Source organism: Octopus bimaculoides, chromosome 1 (genome assembly GCF_046866305.1).
Source record: "Octopus bimaculoides isolate indiv1 chromosome 1, ASM4686630v1, whole genome shotgun sequence".
NCBI classification, from domain to species: Eukaryota; Metazoa; Mollusca; class Cephalopoda; order Octopoda; family Octopodidae; genus Octopus; species Octopus bimaculoides.
In genome coordinates, this window is record NC_142928.1 from 3963181 (window position 1) to 3981559 (window position 18379).

Consider the following 18379-nt stretch of genomic DNA (forward strand, 5'->3'; position numbering starts at 1 on the left):
ACAGCATCTGATGGCCTGATCAATATTGTGATACTGTGATACACACACGCACACACATGTATATGATTGAAAGCAAAACTTTCCAACTAATCTAATCTGTCGCATGATTCTAGACAGTGTTCAATAATTATTTATCAATAAATTAAGATATTTCCAGCAACGATGTTTGTATAAATGAGAAATATGGAGCAGAATGAAATACCTCAGAATATTCCCTTCAACATTCAAACTTTCCTGTCTCCCAAACAGTAACTGATCCTTCTGTTATCTTGCCAAAAAAATGTATGTTCTTGGGTTGCGGTCATACTGGGGCACCGCTTTGAAGAACCTAGTACTTATCTCTAAGGATATCTTTTGCTGAAGTGCTAGATTAAGGAGATGTAAACAAACCGACATCAGTTGTCAAGCAATTGAGGGACAAACATTAAAGACATACATATATACACAACGGGCTTTCACACAGTTTCCGTCAACCAAATTCACTCACAGAGCATTAGTTGGCCCAGGGCTATAATAGGAGACACTTGCTGAAGGTGATGTGTAGTGAGACTGAAGAGAAGATCATGTGGCTGCAGAGCAAGTTTCTTAACCACCGGGTCTGCACCTAAGTATATACACTTTTAGAAAAAAAAAAGGAATGAAAGGAATACTCAGAACAATGTGTCCCGTTTATGTTTGAAGATGGACAGTTATGACTCATGAGTCAGAAATGGAGTAAAATTTTAGCTACCTACGACTTGAAAAGCAGATCCAAACTGAGAGTTGGTAACTTTGGCTTCCATTTGCCAATGCAGGCTTCATGGTGCGAACTGCCAGAGGCCATTTATAGGACACCATAGAAAACTGGTAGGTTGTAAGGGAAGCAACAGGTTCAAAATTCTTCAGCAAGGAGTCTATCTTGAATTACTCTTCTATGTTGCAATCGTTGACTGGCATAATTTTCCAGGTCAATCACTTGAAAATGATCCAAGAAAAATGTTCTTGTGTGACAACAGCTAGAAATCACTGTAGATTTTTTTTTTTTGTTGATGAATACTTTGGCTTCTTTTAGTATATACGGTTTCTTGACCAGGTAGAATCTGTAATTACACAAATAATTAGACCAAAGGGGAGTTTTATCAACAATGTTCCAGGTTAGAAAAGGGTTCTTGTGAACTTGCTTCCTGATATCTCAGACAAAACAAGACAGTGAAGTAGAGTTTACCCTGTTTCTATTCCTAATGGAGTGCAGATGCTGGCTGTGTTGTTTCTAGAAGTCATTATCAGTAAGTCCCATATTGCTCTGGTAGAATGAGGGTTTATTAATATACCAAGGCTGTGGAAAGACAGAATCTCCTAAACAAAGTAGTGGCTTGATTTTGACATGGAGACTTGTTCGTGTGATGTTGGAAGTGATATTGTTTAGGCAAAAGTAGCTAACGTTAAGGATGTGTGTGTTAAAGAGTCTATAGTATTTGTGTAATCAGAAAATGGCTCTTTCTGTGAGATAGAAACTTCCTTGCTTTATTTGTAGTGATGCTTAAGTTAATGGAATTTGTGTTTGTGAGTGTGAATGAGATTCTTTGCTGCTTCTGAACTCTCCTTGAATGTAAAGTGGATCAGAGATTCTCCATACAAACTAACTTCTAAGCAAAACATCTCCTGGCAAGCTTCTCCTTAAAGTAGAGGGCTGTTTTATTGACAATTACAATATTGGAGAATAAGTTGCTACCATATTTCTAAATATAGTTGGGGTGATTGGAGATTTTGTGGATATATACAGTGTTTCCTTGTTTTTCTTTTTTCAGAAGTAATGCTTACTTGTTTTCTGATCTAAGAAACAAAAATAGGAAGTCAGCTAGCTCTTGTTTCTAGAAATTGGTAAATTATCTGTTGATAGGTGCTAATGCCTGCCAAACAGATAATAATTCATGAAGTGCACAGAGAACATCAAGAATCCAAACAATAATGTAGCTATTCGTTCTTAATATCTTCTGGCAGATCTCAATGTAGAAACTTGGTTAATGTTAAGAATCATGGGTGTAATGAACGTGTATGATCTAACAGTGGGAGATGTTTTCTGATTATGAAAAACAACAGCAATCAGATACTCGCATTTGATTCTACCAGAAACATGTTAAGAATGAATAGATATATCATTATTTTGTTTCAACATTTCTCAAGAAAAGGGAAAGGTTAAATTCCGTTATTGTCAAACAAGTTAATGATTTAACTGGACTTATTAAATTACTCTTTCGTTGTTAATGATATATTTTCTGCTCTGATTAACAATAATAGTGTTAAAAAATTTGCTATTCACTGAAAATCCCCACATTTAATGGAGTTTAGTTCACAAAAGAATGAGTAACAAACAACGACTGTGCTGTGTGCAAATCTAACTGAAAAACTTGCAAAACAAGATGAAAGAAAATTATCAATTAAATATATCATTTTTTAAAAAATTTTTTTTCAGAATACATAGCAAGTTTGTTGAAGTTTTCATGTGTTTTTAACATAGTGTACTTGATTTGATGTTTTAGCCTGAGCTTAAAGTACTTTTGCTAAGAACTCTGGAGCAACTCTGCCACCAGTGTGTCAATTTTTGCATTTAATACAGGATGAAACAGAAAAATCTCCCATATTCGATACAGCTATTGCTGTAGTACTGGTGAAGTTAGGAAGACGATAATGATGGCTTCATGTAGCTAATGTTTTCTCCATCTTTTTGTTATTTCATCTGTCTTTATGTTCTGAGTTCAAATTCCGCTAAGGTGGACTTTGCCTTTCATCCTTCCAGGTTCATTGAAATAAGTTCCAGCTGAGTACAGGGGTCAATGTAATCGACTAGACCCTTCCCCTAAATTTCAGGCTTTCTCCCTATTGTAGAACAGATAGTTATTTCTTGTTTCCTTAAATTATATCTTTTTTAATTGTACCTATTTGTTGTTGTTGTTGTTGTTTGTTCCTTCTCGAGCCATGCCAGGCTCATAAGGGGCCAGTTTCCTGGTTACATTGGCGTACAGGTTCCCCACCTGGACGGGACGCTGGTTCATCGCAGGTGAGCTGCCAGGTGCAGGAGGAGGAAAGAGTGAGAGAAAGTTGGGGGGCGAAAGAGTCAGCAGAGGTTCACTGTTAACTTCTGCCGGAGCCACATGAAGCTTAGGTATTTCGCTCATAAACACACACATCGCCCGATCTGAGATTCGAACTCGTGATCCCTCGACCACAAGCCTGCTGCTCTAACCACTAGGCCATGTGCTTCCACGAACATATTTTTTTTGTGAAATTATTTTGTGGCAACTTTACAATATCTAAAATAGCACAATATATTGGCTTCAAATTTTGGCACAAAGCCAGCAATTTCAGGGGAGGGGACAAGTTGATTACATCGACTCCAGTACATGACTGGTACTTGTTTTATCAACCCCAAAAAGATGAAAGGCAAAGTCAGACTCAGCAGAACTTGAACTCAGAACAAACACAGATGAAATGCCAATAAGCACTTTTCTCAGCATGCTAATGGTTCTGCCAGCTTACCACTTTGATGATGATGATGATGATGATGATGATGATGATGATGATAATAATAATAATAATAATTAGAATAATAATAATAACAATAATGATAATAATAATAATCCTTTCTCCTATATGCACCAGGCCTGAAATTTGGGGGAGGGGGAGAGTCGATTAGATCGACCCCAGTACATAACTGGTACTTGATTTATCGACCCCGAAGGGATGAAAGGCAAATTCGACCTCGGTGGAATTTGAACTCACAATGCAGTGACAAGCGAAATAGCGCTTAGCATTTCTCCTGGCTTGCAAATATTCTGCCAGCTCACCGCCTTAATAATAATAATAATAATAATAATAATAATAATAATAATAATAATAATAATAATAATAATAATAATAATAATAATAATTTCTACTAAAGGCATAAGGCATGAAATTTGGGGTGCGGGGACTAGGTGATCACATCAACCCCAATGTTTCACTGGTATTCAATTTATTGACCCTGAAAGGATGAAAGGCAAAGTTGACCTCAGTGAATAATAAATATAATAATAATGATAATAATAATTATAGATTTTGATAAATTTCAAAGCAGAAATCAAATGACAAAGCTAAAAGGGAAAAGAAATGTGAAAATTTGCACGTTTGGTGAAAAAATGACAGCCATGTCACTCGACAGAAGACGTCTGCAATGCGTTCGTTGTATGATTAGATGGAAAATAAGGTTAAGGTGAGAGAAAGTGTCAACTGAATCATTAATACAGCTTGTAAGGGACACCATAGATATAATTTAATAACTTGCTGAGTTGAAGCCTCAAACCAATCAATTTTAATTAGAGACGTATTTCATCTTATTTATGCTTCTTACCATTCTCAAGAAAGACTAGCAGTAGATATCAAGTGATTCTCATATTAATTCCTAATATGATTCAAGGTAGAGGAGTAGATATAGAAGTGTATCAGGCGAAAGGAATTTCATCATTGAGTTACATATCTCAACATCATGAGTTCAAACCTGGGCAGAGACATTTCCATTTCTTTGCAGTTCTATATTTAAGAGATGAGGAATTATGTACATTATTTACATTGGATGGATATTTGTCCTCATCTTGTTTGTTGTTAACGTTTCAACTGATATACCCTCCAACCTTCATCAGGTGTCTTGGGGAAATTTCGAACCTGGGTTCTCATTCCTAAGGTATTTTTTGATGCTATTATTATTATTATTATTATTATCATTATTATTATTATTATTATTATTATTCAGGTCACTGCTGGAATCGAACTCGGAATCTTAGGGTTAGTAGCCCACGCTCTTAACCACTACGCCATATGCCTGTGGGCATTTATGGAGTGAATTTTAGGGGTCTTCTTTAGTTTTTCCCTTAATCCTTTGGAACAATGAATGTGATGAGAGACTAAATCAGTTGATGCTGGAAAAATGAAGGTAATTTTAGAGAAATGAGAGAAGTTGAAGGAAATTGTAGAGACTGTAAGTTAGAGTACCTGGACGTCTGGTGTGATGGACAAGGTGGTGGTTTGGTAGAGCCATTGGTGAGAGAATGACCAGTGACATTCATTCTAGGTCTCTGAGTTCAAATTCCAGCAAGCTCAAATTCTTTTAAGACTATCTCTCGTTTGAGTGAGGGGCAAAAGTGTTGTAAAAGCTTTTGTCACTTAAATTCAGTGACATAGCCGTCAACTGACAAAATGAGGCAATCATCATCATCATCATACACAGAAACACACATGAGGGGGTGCTGAAAAGTTCTTGGCTTTAAAAGTATTGTGAAAGGCCTTGTTGGAGGCCCAAGCTTTGAAGTTCTTTTACAACACTTAGAAAAACTGAAGGACCACTGCAATAAGTGTGTGAATCTGAGATGGGAAGAATATGTTGAATAAAATCATAATTAACTGATCCTCCTCTATTTTCTCTTACCTAAAGCCAGGAACTTTTTAGCATCCCCTCATATACAGAGTGTCCACGAAGTCTGGGTACATGGAATAAATAAAATTATAACGTAAACAATTAAATATAAGAAATAATAATTTCTTAAAGTATGTGTTAATCCCCATGTGGCTACATGGAGCAAATAAATTCATAAGATAAACAATTGTGGACACCTTGTGTATATATATATATATATATATATATATATATATATATATATATATATATTACTCTACCTCTGGTATTTGAGTACTCTTTTTTCCACCTTGTTGCACATTTCATGTGCTTACTCCGGTATATATATATATATATATATATATATAGTTTTAGGGAAAAGAACCAAGGTTCAATCAACTTTAATTGAGTTTTTACCTGTAAATTTGGATTTTTATCCCTAATAATAATATTATTATTATTATTATTATTATATATATATATATATTATTTATATTATTATATGATTGAACGCCACGCATTCTCTTTCAAGTAAGTTTTATCTATCTATATATATATATATATATATATATATATATATATATATATATATATATATATGTATATGTATATGAGGGCAGAATGAAACAGTGGAATTAGTTTATCTTTTCTCTGAAAACCCACTGCCATTTTAGCAAATCATTTGAATCTTACAAACAAAAGTGTTTATTAAGTTGGAAGAGTTTTTTTGAAAGACAAACATCTCCAAAGTTAATAAGGATTTGGCCTGATATGATGTTCGATTTAACGAACCTGCTGATTTTGCTTTCGATAGGGACTAATAGTGAAAGTTGATTGGGCCGTGATTAGTGTGCGACATCTGTTACATCATTGATTACCTCGTTATAGAATCGGATGAGGCTGTCAAGGAAGAAATGCATCAATTATTACAATCAAAAGAGATCACAATGATAAATGTTAACATGAAATCTAGACCAATCATAAACCCATAATGAAACCAAACTGTTAAATCAATTAATTAATTAATTAATTAATTAATCTATCTGTGCATGATAGTGTCTTGGTTTATATTCAGGTATAATTGCTAATTCACAGTTCAAAGTTCACATAAATTTATCAGCTGTTTTTGATCATCAGATTTGATAAGCAACCATTTTGGAAAAGCGTTGTACCAGGAGATAGCTGGCTTACAATCACTGAATTAATAAAAATATTGAGCAACACATGATAAATGTGTGTTAATCAGTTTTTTTTTTTTTTTTTTTTTTTCTGATTGACCTTTGTCATTTACTTTATGTGACATGGCAGTAAATATAAATAACTATTTCCTAATTCCAGTTTCTGATGTTTGTCATAACATTCCCATTTCGTTAGAATACAAGGAGAGAAATAATAAACCAAACTACATCGTTTTCTATATTCTATTGATTAGGGAGAAAGTGGGAAGCTGGAAGAATTGTTAACCTGTTAAGAAGGAAAAAATACCTTGCAGTGTTTCTTCTGGTGCTTTACATTCAGAGTTCAAATCCTGCCAAGGTCAACTTTGCCTTTCATCCTTTTGGAAAGAATAAAAGAAAGAACTAGTCAGCTACAAAGGCCAATGGTATTGGCTGCCCAACTTCCACTCAAATTTGTTGGTATGGTACCTAAATCAGAAACCTTTAGCTCTTTAGCATTTAAACTGGCCATCTCCGGCCAAAATATTCTGTTTTATTTTCAAACTGGCCAAATCTGGTCTCTCACTCCTACCCTACAATATGGTTCACCACTAGAGATGGAATCACTGCTATCTCTAGCTTTTGGGCATCTACCATTGACAAAACCAAGGAAGGCCGAGATCATGTGATCTGGTAGTCCTGGCACTGATTATCTTCCACTAGTGATATGAACAAGAGTATTTATATGCACCAAAAGTCTATATGAAAGGTTCTCTCGTGGCAACTAATGCAGTATTCTGTGTTCTAACACAACATTCACTTTTAAGTGGGGATAAATATTACCTTTTGGTATTAATGCTGCTTATAGGGCAGTGAGCAGACAGAATTGTTAACATTCTGGGCAAAATGGTGAGCGATATTTTGTCCATCTTTATGTTCTGAGTTTAAATCCAGCTGAGGTCAGCTTTGTCTATCGTCCTTTACAGAGTCAACAGAATAAGTACCAGTTGAGTACTGGGGATCAATATAACCAGCTTTTCCTCCCCCACCAAAAAAGTTGCTGGCCTTGTGCCAAATTTTGAAACTAATATTAATGCTGCTTCTGTTGCTATTAAAAAAAATTTTGCTTCTGTTTTTTTATTGTTTGCTTAGAGGAAGAAAATTGGGTCCATATCTTTTTATTTTTCCTTTTTTGGCTGGGCTTTTGTTAAGAATGAGCCTTTAACCCATGTTTTATTGGAAGCAATACATCTGGAGGCTTTGGCTAAAATCTTGCAATAGAATGAATTCCCTCTGAAGCCGTTCAACAAGCTGAACTGGTGCACTCGGACTGACAACCACAGAGATTCTGTTTATCAAATTTCACCTGCAAGACCTAAGATGAGTTGAGGCTTTGATGGAATGAGACCATTACCAAAAAGTAGTGCCTGTTACAATCAAAATAGGCAACAACTGATTACACATGATTTTCCCACAGTCAGAATCGCTGAACCATGGAATAAACTACCTGCATCAGTTGTTAGCTATTAAGACACAACATCCTTCAAAACTTCCATGCTTCTTGAAATTACACCTGATGTCCTTCATACCCTGCACACCTGATATCCTTCATCCCTGTACACCTGATGTCATTCATCCCTGCACACCTGATGTCCATCTCTGTACACCTTATGTCCCTCATCCTTGCATACCTGATGTCTTTCATACACATACACCCGATGTCCTTCATCCCTATTTCTTCTCCTAACAGTACACCTGATGTCTCTCACCCCCTGTTTCTTCTTCCATTTTTTTAAGCCCCATTCACTGTTCCCTTCCTGTGCATCATTCTATGCATTGTTCATGCAGTTTTGCTTACTTCTGATGAATTGTAGCACACCCAAGCTCTGTATACAATAAGTTCATTATTAAAATGAACTTGTTAATCACATGACCATACCTGCATCATCATCATCATCATCATCGTTTAACGTCCGCTTTCCATGCTAGCATGGGTTGGACGATTTGACTGAGGACTGGTGAAACCAGATGGCAACACCAGGCTCCAGTCTGATTTGGCAGAGTTTCTACAGCTGAATGCCCTTCCAAACGCCAACCACTCAGAGAGTGTAGTGGGTGCTTTTACGTGTCACCCGCACGAAAACGGCCACGCTCGAAATGGTGTCTTTTATGTGCCACCCGCACAAGCCAGTCCAGGGGCACTGGCAACGATCTCGCTCGAAAATCCTACGGGAGCCAGTCAGGCGGTACTGGCAACGGCCACGCTCAAAATGGTGCATCTCATGTGCCACCCGCACAAGAACCAGTCCAGGGGCAATAAATTTGTATGGAACTGAAATAAGCAAAATGGTCTTTGTAACTATCAACCGAATACAATAAATCGGTAAAAGATTTATTCCGTTAACGTCTCAACGATTTTCTTCTATACAACTTTCATATCATCCGACAGGGCAATTAATTATTTTAAATGAGTTCAACTAGTTCCCATGACTACGGCAATCTACAGCCATTGCAGTAAATAATAAAACTTGATAGAAAGATCTGGAACTTAGTTTCGTTTTCTACTGCAGAAGGTCAGTGATGCATGTCATGTGTGTGTGTGTGTGTGTGTGTGTGTGTGATGGACTGACATTATTAGTACATCATTGTTAGTAATTTTGGTTCCAGCTAAGTCGTATTTAACAGAACTACTTCAATAAAGACCTACGGTTACTGAGATTATATTGCTAATGATGATGATGGTGATGAGGACAGTGACGACAGCAGCTTTGATGGTGGTGATTATGATGATGGTGATGATTATGGTAGAGGTAGTTGTGGTGGTGGTGATGATAATGAAGATGTTGATGATGATGATGATAGTGATGATGACAATAACAGCTTTGATGGTGGTGGCAGTAGTGGAGGTAGTGGCAGTAGCAACGATGATGATGAGGAGGAGGGGGAGGAGGAGGAGGAGGAGGAGGAGGAGGAGGCAGAGGATGGCAATGGTGGTGGTGGTGGTGATACTGACAGCAAGAGTGATAGTCACAAAGGTTGTGGTGTTGGCAGTATTAGTGATGACGATGACGATAACGACATCAGCAAGGTATGACGGAAATGGTATCAATAATGATGACAGTGATAGCGACGACGACGATGATGATGATGATGATACAACAACGAGTGCAGCAGCAACAACAACAACAGCAAGGAAGACAAAGGAAATAACGAATATTTTCCGGAGTAGTTCGCTTCAGCCAGTTTTCAAAGGAGAGGGTAAGTCTGTTACATGACCCCAGTGTTCAACTGGTCCCTTTTTAGTTGGTCTCAAAAGAATGTAAAGTATAGTCAACCTTGGTGCATTTGAACTCAAAACATAAAACTGGAAGAACTTCTGCAAAACATTTTGTCTCGTGTTCTCATATTTCTGCCTTGATTAAATAAAATAATGGAATATGGTTTATAAACTTCTGTACAGAATTAGCTTCTGTTTGTCTTGCCAAATGCAGGGAAGGGCTGTCTGTAAAATACTGTTTGGTGAAAGGGATCCCTGAATTACAAAATATAGAGAATCATTGATATAGTACTATGAGCTAGTGGAGGTGCAATGGCCCAGTGGTTAGGGCAGTGGACTCGCAGTCGTGATATCTCGGCTTTGATTCCCAGACCGGGCGTTGTGAGTGTTTAGTGAATGAAAACACCTAAAGCTCCACAAGGCTCTGGCAGGGTGTGGTGGTGAACCCTGCTGTATTCTTTCACCACAACTTTCTCTCACTCTTTCTTCCTGTTCCTGCTGTACCTGTATTTGAAAGGGTCCAGCCTTGTCACACTCTGTGTCACACCAAATCTCTCCAAGAACTACGTTAAGGGTACACGTGTCTGTGGAGTGCTCAGCCACTTGCACATTAATTTCACGAGCAGGATGTTCTGTTGATCGGATCAACTGGAACCCTCATCGTCGTAACCAACAGAGTGCCACGACGACGATGACAGCTGTGAGCTAACCACTACCACCACCACTGACAAGTGAAGAACCATAACTATATTTCATTTTCCAGTTGGTTTCAATTACTTGTTTTTAAATAGCAACCCAAATTATGTTTGGATTTTAAAATAGGAACCAAAACTTTGCAATAAACATGTTTTCAAGGAAATGAAATCCTAAAAAGTTGCATTTGTCCTTTTCCCTAAGTGGAATGGATTTATATCAGTTTCAGTGGTGAATATTCAGTTGTTCAATCAACTGAACTATTCAGCTCATAGAATTTAAGGTGCAAGTGGCTGAGTATTCCACAGTCATGTGTGTACCCTTAATGTAATTCTCACGTGGAATCAGCATAATACACTGTGACAAGTCTGAATCTTTGAATTACAGGTACCATCCATCCAGCAGGCTTCCATACAGTTTCCATTTACTTGATTTCACTTATAACCTGATGCTATGATAAAAAATACTTTTCCTTGATGCTTTGCAATGTGATTGAAATCAGGACTTCAGGATTGCAAAGTGAAGTACTTAACCATTCAGCCATACTGTGTCCTATTCACTGCAGACTCATTTATTTTGTATATTTAGTATAAACGTAGATATAGTGAAAACTAATTTAATATTTAATTAAGGAAGAAAAGTTGAATTAGTATTATAAAATGGAAAAATGGCAGATAATTTTGGCTGTTTTTATCCATAAATCTACCAAATATTGAAAATGAATTTTATTGCCTGAAAACTGCATGTGTATCTGTGAGTAAGCAATTAATTTTACAAATACAGTGATTTACTAAATTTATTTAACAAAAAATAAAAACTTGACTTACTTCAATGGAATTATGTTGATTATTGCAAGAAGAAAGTTGCAGGATTATAGAATATTATATAAAGATTTGGAACATGTGGTGTGCCCTGGTGGCCAGTTATTGTAAGGGAGATAATCATTTTTAGATGAACATTGACAAACTTAGGAATTTGAATTTTAAACCGAAGACCAAGGAAGAAGAGATTTAGTGTATAACTTTTTTTTTAAATTTTAGTTTACTGTCTTGTTAAGGTAAACCTACAAAAAATGTATTCCGTCCAGTGAGAGATAAATAGCATTTAATGTTCACTACATTTAAATAAGAGCTACTGATAGTTTCTTGCCAAAAAGGCACAGGGTTAGGCAGGTTTTTATAATGTGTCTTGTATCTTCAAGCAATCTACAGGCTCTGAGCACATGATTTAGTCTAATTGACAATCAGGATACTGAAAATCAGAACAAACCATGTGCTCATAGCTTATTTTAATGCAGTGTACATTAAAGGATATTTTTTTATTTTATTTCATTTTATTTCCATATTTTTGCTATCTCATTACAAAGATGTACCTCTTGGGCACAGGGATAGGTTTGATCAGCTTTGGTCAGATCAGTTGGAGGAGGTTGTATGTTACAAGACTCGAAACCTCAATGACTCCAGATTACAATGCTAATGATGTGTTTAAGCATTGCATCTGGAAATGTCTGTTGAACTATGCCAAGATTTAGTAATATTCATTATAAAGCAGCCAGGTACATAACTTTCTAAGTATCAGTCTCTACGAATGCTCTGTACTTGCCCATCACTCCCCACCCCACCCATTTTAGAGTAATGTTCCAGAATGCTTGACTCACCATACATCAAACTATACAAGCATTTATGCCATTTTAAGAGGACCTTGTTTTTTTAACAGCTTTACAAAATCTTTCAAGTTCTAGTTTTTTAATATTTCAACTGCAACTGGTTTCTTAGTTCGATTTGTGTGTTTGTGAAAGTCAAAAGCCCAATTCATGCAGATATATATATATATATATATATATATATATATATACACATATATACACATATATACACATATATATATGATGAAATAGACTCTGCATTGGGAAGACTTTTATGGTGTAGTAAAATCAATAAAAAACTGCAGTGAACTTGCCATTTCTCAGTTATTTCTTTCCTTTCAACATTTTCCCAAAGAAGGACACTGTCTGAAATGTTGGATTTTACACTTACACTCCTCACGGCAGTTCATTGAATTCTTTTTATCAATCTTACTACATTATATCTACATATGTTTTCTGTTCCATCAAATACACGACTGTATTTGAGTTATCCTTTTTATTGTAGATTTTTTCATATTTTCTTATTAGATTTTTACAGTTAGTTTGGAGCAATAAAGTTTCTAAATTAATATTCAATGTTTCTATATATTCATAGTCTCATTTTCAAGAATTAAATACATTTTGTGCCTGTGTTGTTCTGGTTGAATTTATCTTATGAAATTCTTCACAAAAACAGAAGACTAATTAGGGGAGCCTTATCCATATCACAATGCAATGCAAAAATCAAGAAACCAAAAATATATGCCTAAAAAATTTAACATGTGGTTACTAACATAGAAATATAATGATAAAAATTTTGACCACAACAAACAAATCAACACATAACTGCTGATATATGGAGCTAATGGTCAAAAAATCCTTTGGCGGGGAAGTCTAAATGAATTCAATTAGAATATAAGAAACAATACAGAAGCAAAACGTATTCATTCCTTGAAAATGCGACTGAAGATCTGGAAATGTCAAATATGAAATTAGGAACTTTAATGTTCCAAACCAATTGTAAGAAAACTAATAAGAAAATGCAAAAAAATCTAAAATAAAAAAAGGTAAAACTTGAATGCAGTCATATATTCAAATAAAATCTGTTCCTCATATATATATATATATATATATATATATATATATATATATATATATATATATATATACACATATATACACATGTATATATGATGAAATAGACTCTGCATTGGGAAGACTTTTATGGTGTAGTAAAATCAATAAAAAACTGCAGTGAACTTGCCATTTCTCAGTTATTTCTTTCCTTTCTTTTCTTTCCTTTCAAAATTTGTAGTTTAGAATCAGTAGTTTTTTTACTGCTATTTCTAAATTTTCAGTATGTTGGAGAAGCAACTCAATGCTAATCCCTGTATATTTATGATGATAAATGGTTTTACCGATAAAGGTTTTTTCATACTGAACTACTTGGCAAAATTGTTAATTATTAATTCTATTATTAATTGACGATTCCCTGCCCTTATTCTTGTATATATATATATATATATTTCTCTCACTGTTTATTTCTGTGTTTCTTTCTGTTAAAGAGCATAGGCTCGAAATGTAAAAGACATTTGTTGTTTACACATCCATCTTCATCTTTTGTATTTTTTGTAAATTCTCACAATATATAATAAGTAAGGAAAGAGGGATTAAGTAAATCCGGGCAAATGCCTCTGAATGTACTCTGTGTAAACAAAACTAGGTTAACAGGATGTTCAATCAAGATTATGATAATCCAAACAAGTTGTTAAATCCATGTATCAGGTGCAAACTGTATATCTGAAGTTTATTACCAATTAGTATTTTGGTTTATTAATCCAGGAGTGAATTAGTAAAGAAATAAACAAGGAAAAATGATGTTCAAAGTATCGAACAAACATAATCCTTCAGTCTTCACTACACACACACATACATACACACAAACACACACACATATAGCATCATCATCATCTTTTCCTGAATGGCATTGGTTGGACAGTTTGACAGAAGCTAGCAAGCTGGAGGGCTGCACCAGGATCCAGCTGTCCATTTTGGGCATGGTTTCTACAAGTGGATGCCCTTCCTAATGCCAACTACTTTACAGAGTGCACTGGGTGCCCCTTACATGGCACCAGCACAGGTGCATATATATACATATATATATGCCATTGGTCCAACCTATGCCAGCTTGGAAAATAGACAGCAAATGATGATGTTGATAATGATACATATATGTATGTGTGTATGCATGTATGTTTGTGTTATATATATATATATATATATATATATATACTATGCTGTTCCATGATGGTAAGATCAACAAAAAAAATACTCCATCTAGTGAGAGATAAATATTATTAAATAAACACAGTATATATTTTTATGTGCTACTATTAGTTTCATGTACTGTGAACAAATTCGTTATGCTATGTGAGCAGTGCCTGATGCTTGTCCTGGAACACCAAATATGTTTTAAAGCAATGTTTGGCTTGTTCTCAGCACATGGAACTAATAGTGTTTATTAAATATATAATATTATTTAATAAACACAATATACATTTTTACGTGCTATCATTAGTTTCATGTGGTGAGAGCATGTCAGACAGCATTTTTCAACATGTCTGGTGTCCTAGCACAATCATCAGGCACTGCCCACATGGTATAATGAACTAAAATAGGATGAGAGAAAAAGTGAGAAAAGGCGAGAAGGAAGTAGATATAAAAGAAAAAGAAAACAGAAAGAAGCAAATGGGGGAATTAAAGCTATTTCCCCTTAAACCATAAAATATAAGGCTGAAAGGATAGTGGCTTAGAGTTTGTGGTATAGCTGTCCAATTCAGAGAGGGTGGCATTTTCCAATTCATCGACAGGAACTTAACCATATGCTTACAACCACTGAAAATTTTGGATCTAGAATTCAGCAGTGTGTTATATATCTACTTCTTTCTCACCTTATCTCACCTTATCTCACTTTTTCTCTCATCCTATCATCCCATTTTTAGTTTGTTATGCTATGTGGGCAGTGCCTGATGGTTGCGCTAGGACACCAGACATGTTAAAAAATACTATCTGGCATGCTTTCAGCACATGAAACTAAAAGTAGCAGATAAAAACATATATTGTGCTTATTAAATAATATTTTATATTTATATGTATAGTAGCACTGCTTCATTTTGAAGAATTGTTTTTCTTTTCTTTCCAGAATGCATTAATAGATTTGACTTTTTATTGAAATTATAAGTATCTGATCATTTTTAAATTTCACTAAACAATTCTCAAAATTTATTAATGTTTCACAAAATCTTCAAGAAAATCATTAACGTTGACACTTAATGCAATTCTCATCCAATTGTAATTCTCAGTCTCTCCTGTTGGAATGTAATAATTGAATTTCGTTATCAATTTTCTTACATGGTTCCAAGATAATATTTTGTACGCCATTAAATTTATTATCATAATTTTCTCTTAGTAGAGTGAATTCTGGGGAAAAAAAAAAAAAAAATGGAGCTTTTTTTTTTCTTCTTGTGCTCCATTTTCCTATTCCACAAAATAGTTTTTCTTTAAATTCTTTTATTTTGTCCATTAAACCAATAATTGTATGATCAGAGTGTTGAAGAAAGATAACTAAGTCATCCAAGTTGGAAAAAAAATATTAGAAAGAAAAGCTAATTGAAGCACCCACTTAGAATCTGAAAATATCGGTGCTGAAGAATGATTATGTTTGTTGTTTTTTTATATGGAAAAAAAAATGTCTACTTCACTTGATTGTGACATAGTTCACAACAGAACTTTTCTGAAGATCAAATTGTTATCTGATCATGAAATAATATTGTAAATGTTCGATTTCAGATCTGATTAAAGAACAAAAATTACTGAAGAATCTATTATTGAGAGATTTTGACTTCATAAAGTTTACAATCTGAACAATGTCATTTGTAGTGATATCGAATTCCAATGATTATCTATTTTCTGAAACAAGATTTTCTCTGTGAAGAAAAGTAGTAGAACTCTTTAATGTGAGGATTATCTCCCTTACTTTACTGCAAAACTCTACTAACTCTAATCGTAGCTCAGAGCATCTCTGCTAAAATGCTTAATACAGCTTAACATGTCTTCATTAAAAATGGATTCTACCATTTCAAATATACAGTTTCTAGTTGTTGAAGGAATAGAAATGAATTGCAGAATAAAATGTCCTCTTTCTTGCCTTTCTTTTTCCACCAGTGTATCACACATTAGTCTTTACTCCCAACAATCATCTTATGAACCAAATACTCTACTTTGGCAAAAAACCCACCTCTCGGTCAAAAGGTCTTGTCTTGTGAGTTACTTGGTTACTTCAACAGTGCTGCTGTCATGGAAAAAGCACCCAGTACACAATGTAAAGTGGTTGGTGTTAGAAAAGGTATCCAGCCAGAGAAACCATGTCAAAGTAGATACTGAAGTTCAATGAAGTCCTCTGACTTGTAAGAGCTGATTGAACCATCCAGCCCATGCCAATATAGAACAGGGCAGCAGAGTCGCAGTCGTAGGATCGCAGTTTCGATTCCCAGACCGGGCATTGTGAGTGTTTATTGATTGAAAACACCTAAAGCTCCATGAGGCTCCGGCAGGGGATGGTGGCGAACCCCGCTGTACTCTTTCACCACAACTTTCTCTCACTCTTACTTCCTGTTTCTGTTGTGCCTGTAATTCAAAGGGCCAGCCTTGTCACACATTGTTATCTGTTGGTATTGATATTTCAATTAGAAAACAGTTTTTCTTCTTCATGATCTCTGACAACTATATCCGGCCTATTGGCCTTAATTTCTCTATTTGTGTGTATTGATATATCGCAGAGTATGGTTGCTTTCTTATTTTTTGTGACCTTTACTGGCATATGTCTATACCATCCTTTTTCTGTTGTTATTCCCATAGTGTTGGCACAGCTTACAGTGTATATAGGTCCCAACTCTGTCATGTCTGTGAATATATTCCTTATTATTATTACGTTTAACTCATGTTTTGCTGGAGCTCCTGGAGTCTTGCATGTATAGCAGGCTTGCTACCTGTTCTCTTCAACTATCTAATACTCTCCTGGTTATTCTGGTTATGTCGAGGAGGCAAACCTTTTGTAACAGTTCTACTGGGTACTCTATTCTGATTTCCTTTATATTCCACTTTTGCCATGTAAAATGCATCCGTGCCAGTGCAATGTAAATGCACCCACACTGGTGGTGTATAGAAACACCCAGTTCACTCTGTAAAACGGTTGGCATTAGGAAGGGCATCCAGCAGTAGAAACCATGTTCCTGTCAAACAGTCCGACCCATGCCAGCAAGGAAAACGAAATTTAAATGATGATGATGATGATGATGACAACGACGATGATGATGATGCCATCTGAAACGAAATATTTCCACACCATAAACAAATGAACAAGAGTTCTCTAAGTGCCATTCTTGACGATCAATAGACGATGCAGTAGCTGCGTTGCACTGAAAATACTGCCTGTCTTCCTCATCTCCATCCACCTTCCTCCTCCACCTCCTCTCCCTTCCTCCTCTTTACTCTGCTCTAAATCTTCTGTTGTTGTTCTTCCATCATCTTTATCTTCTTCTCCTCCCCCTATCTCTCCTCTTCTTCCCCCCCTCTCTCTTTACACTCTCCTCACACTCACCCTCATCTCTGTTATATTCAAGTGATGTTGTCAGTTGCTTCTCGTTTCATGTTTTGCACCAAGATCTCGTTTCTTGTCTTTAGCTTTTGTGTTCGTCAGCAGAAATACAAAGCTTCAATCAAAGCATTTGAAAATACAACTGTCTGTATGTATATATACACATTCTTGTTTGTATACATATATATATGTGCATGTGTCTGTGTGCATGTATGTTAATATGTGTATGAGTATGTATATATATGTATATGCATTTGTGTGAACATATATATATATATGCATATGTGTATATGCATATGTGTGTGTATATATATATATATATATATATATATATATATATATATATATATATATGTATATGTATATGTATGTATATGCATATGAGTATATATATGTGTATATATATGTGTATATGCATATGTGTATGTGTCTGTGTGCATATGTATATGTGCCTCTGAATATATATATATATATATATATATATATATATATATATATACACATAACACAAAGGAATAGAGATTTGGAATCTGGGCAGGTACTTTATAAGCAGTCTGAAATAATCCAG

General features: G+C 35.2%; 1 long non-coding RNA gene across 2 annotated transcripts in view; it reads right to left on the bottom strand.

Annotated features, from left to right (window-relative positions):
* Positions 1–730: 730 nt before the first annotated feature.
* The window catches only part of LOC128250479 (uncharacterized), a 147836-nt gene continuing 130187 nt past the window's right edge, over positions 731–18379 (bottom strand). The window contains exons 3-4 of one of the 2 annotated variants that reach the window (XR_016240785.1): positions 6890–6959; positions 731–1079 (exon numbers count right to left, since the gene is read on the bottom strand). This is a non-coding gene — a long non-coding RNA (uncharacterized LOC128250479). Of the gene's footprint in view, positions 1080–6025; positions 6305–6889; positions 6960–18379 lie in introns of those variants that run through there. The other variant, XR_016240780.1, reaches the window with a different exon arrangement.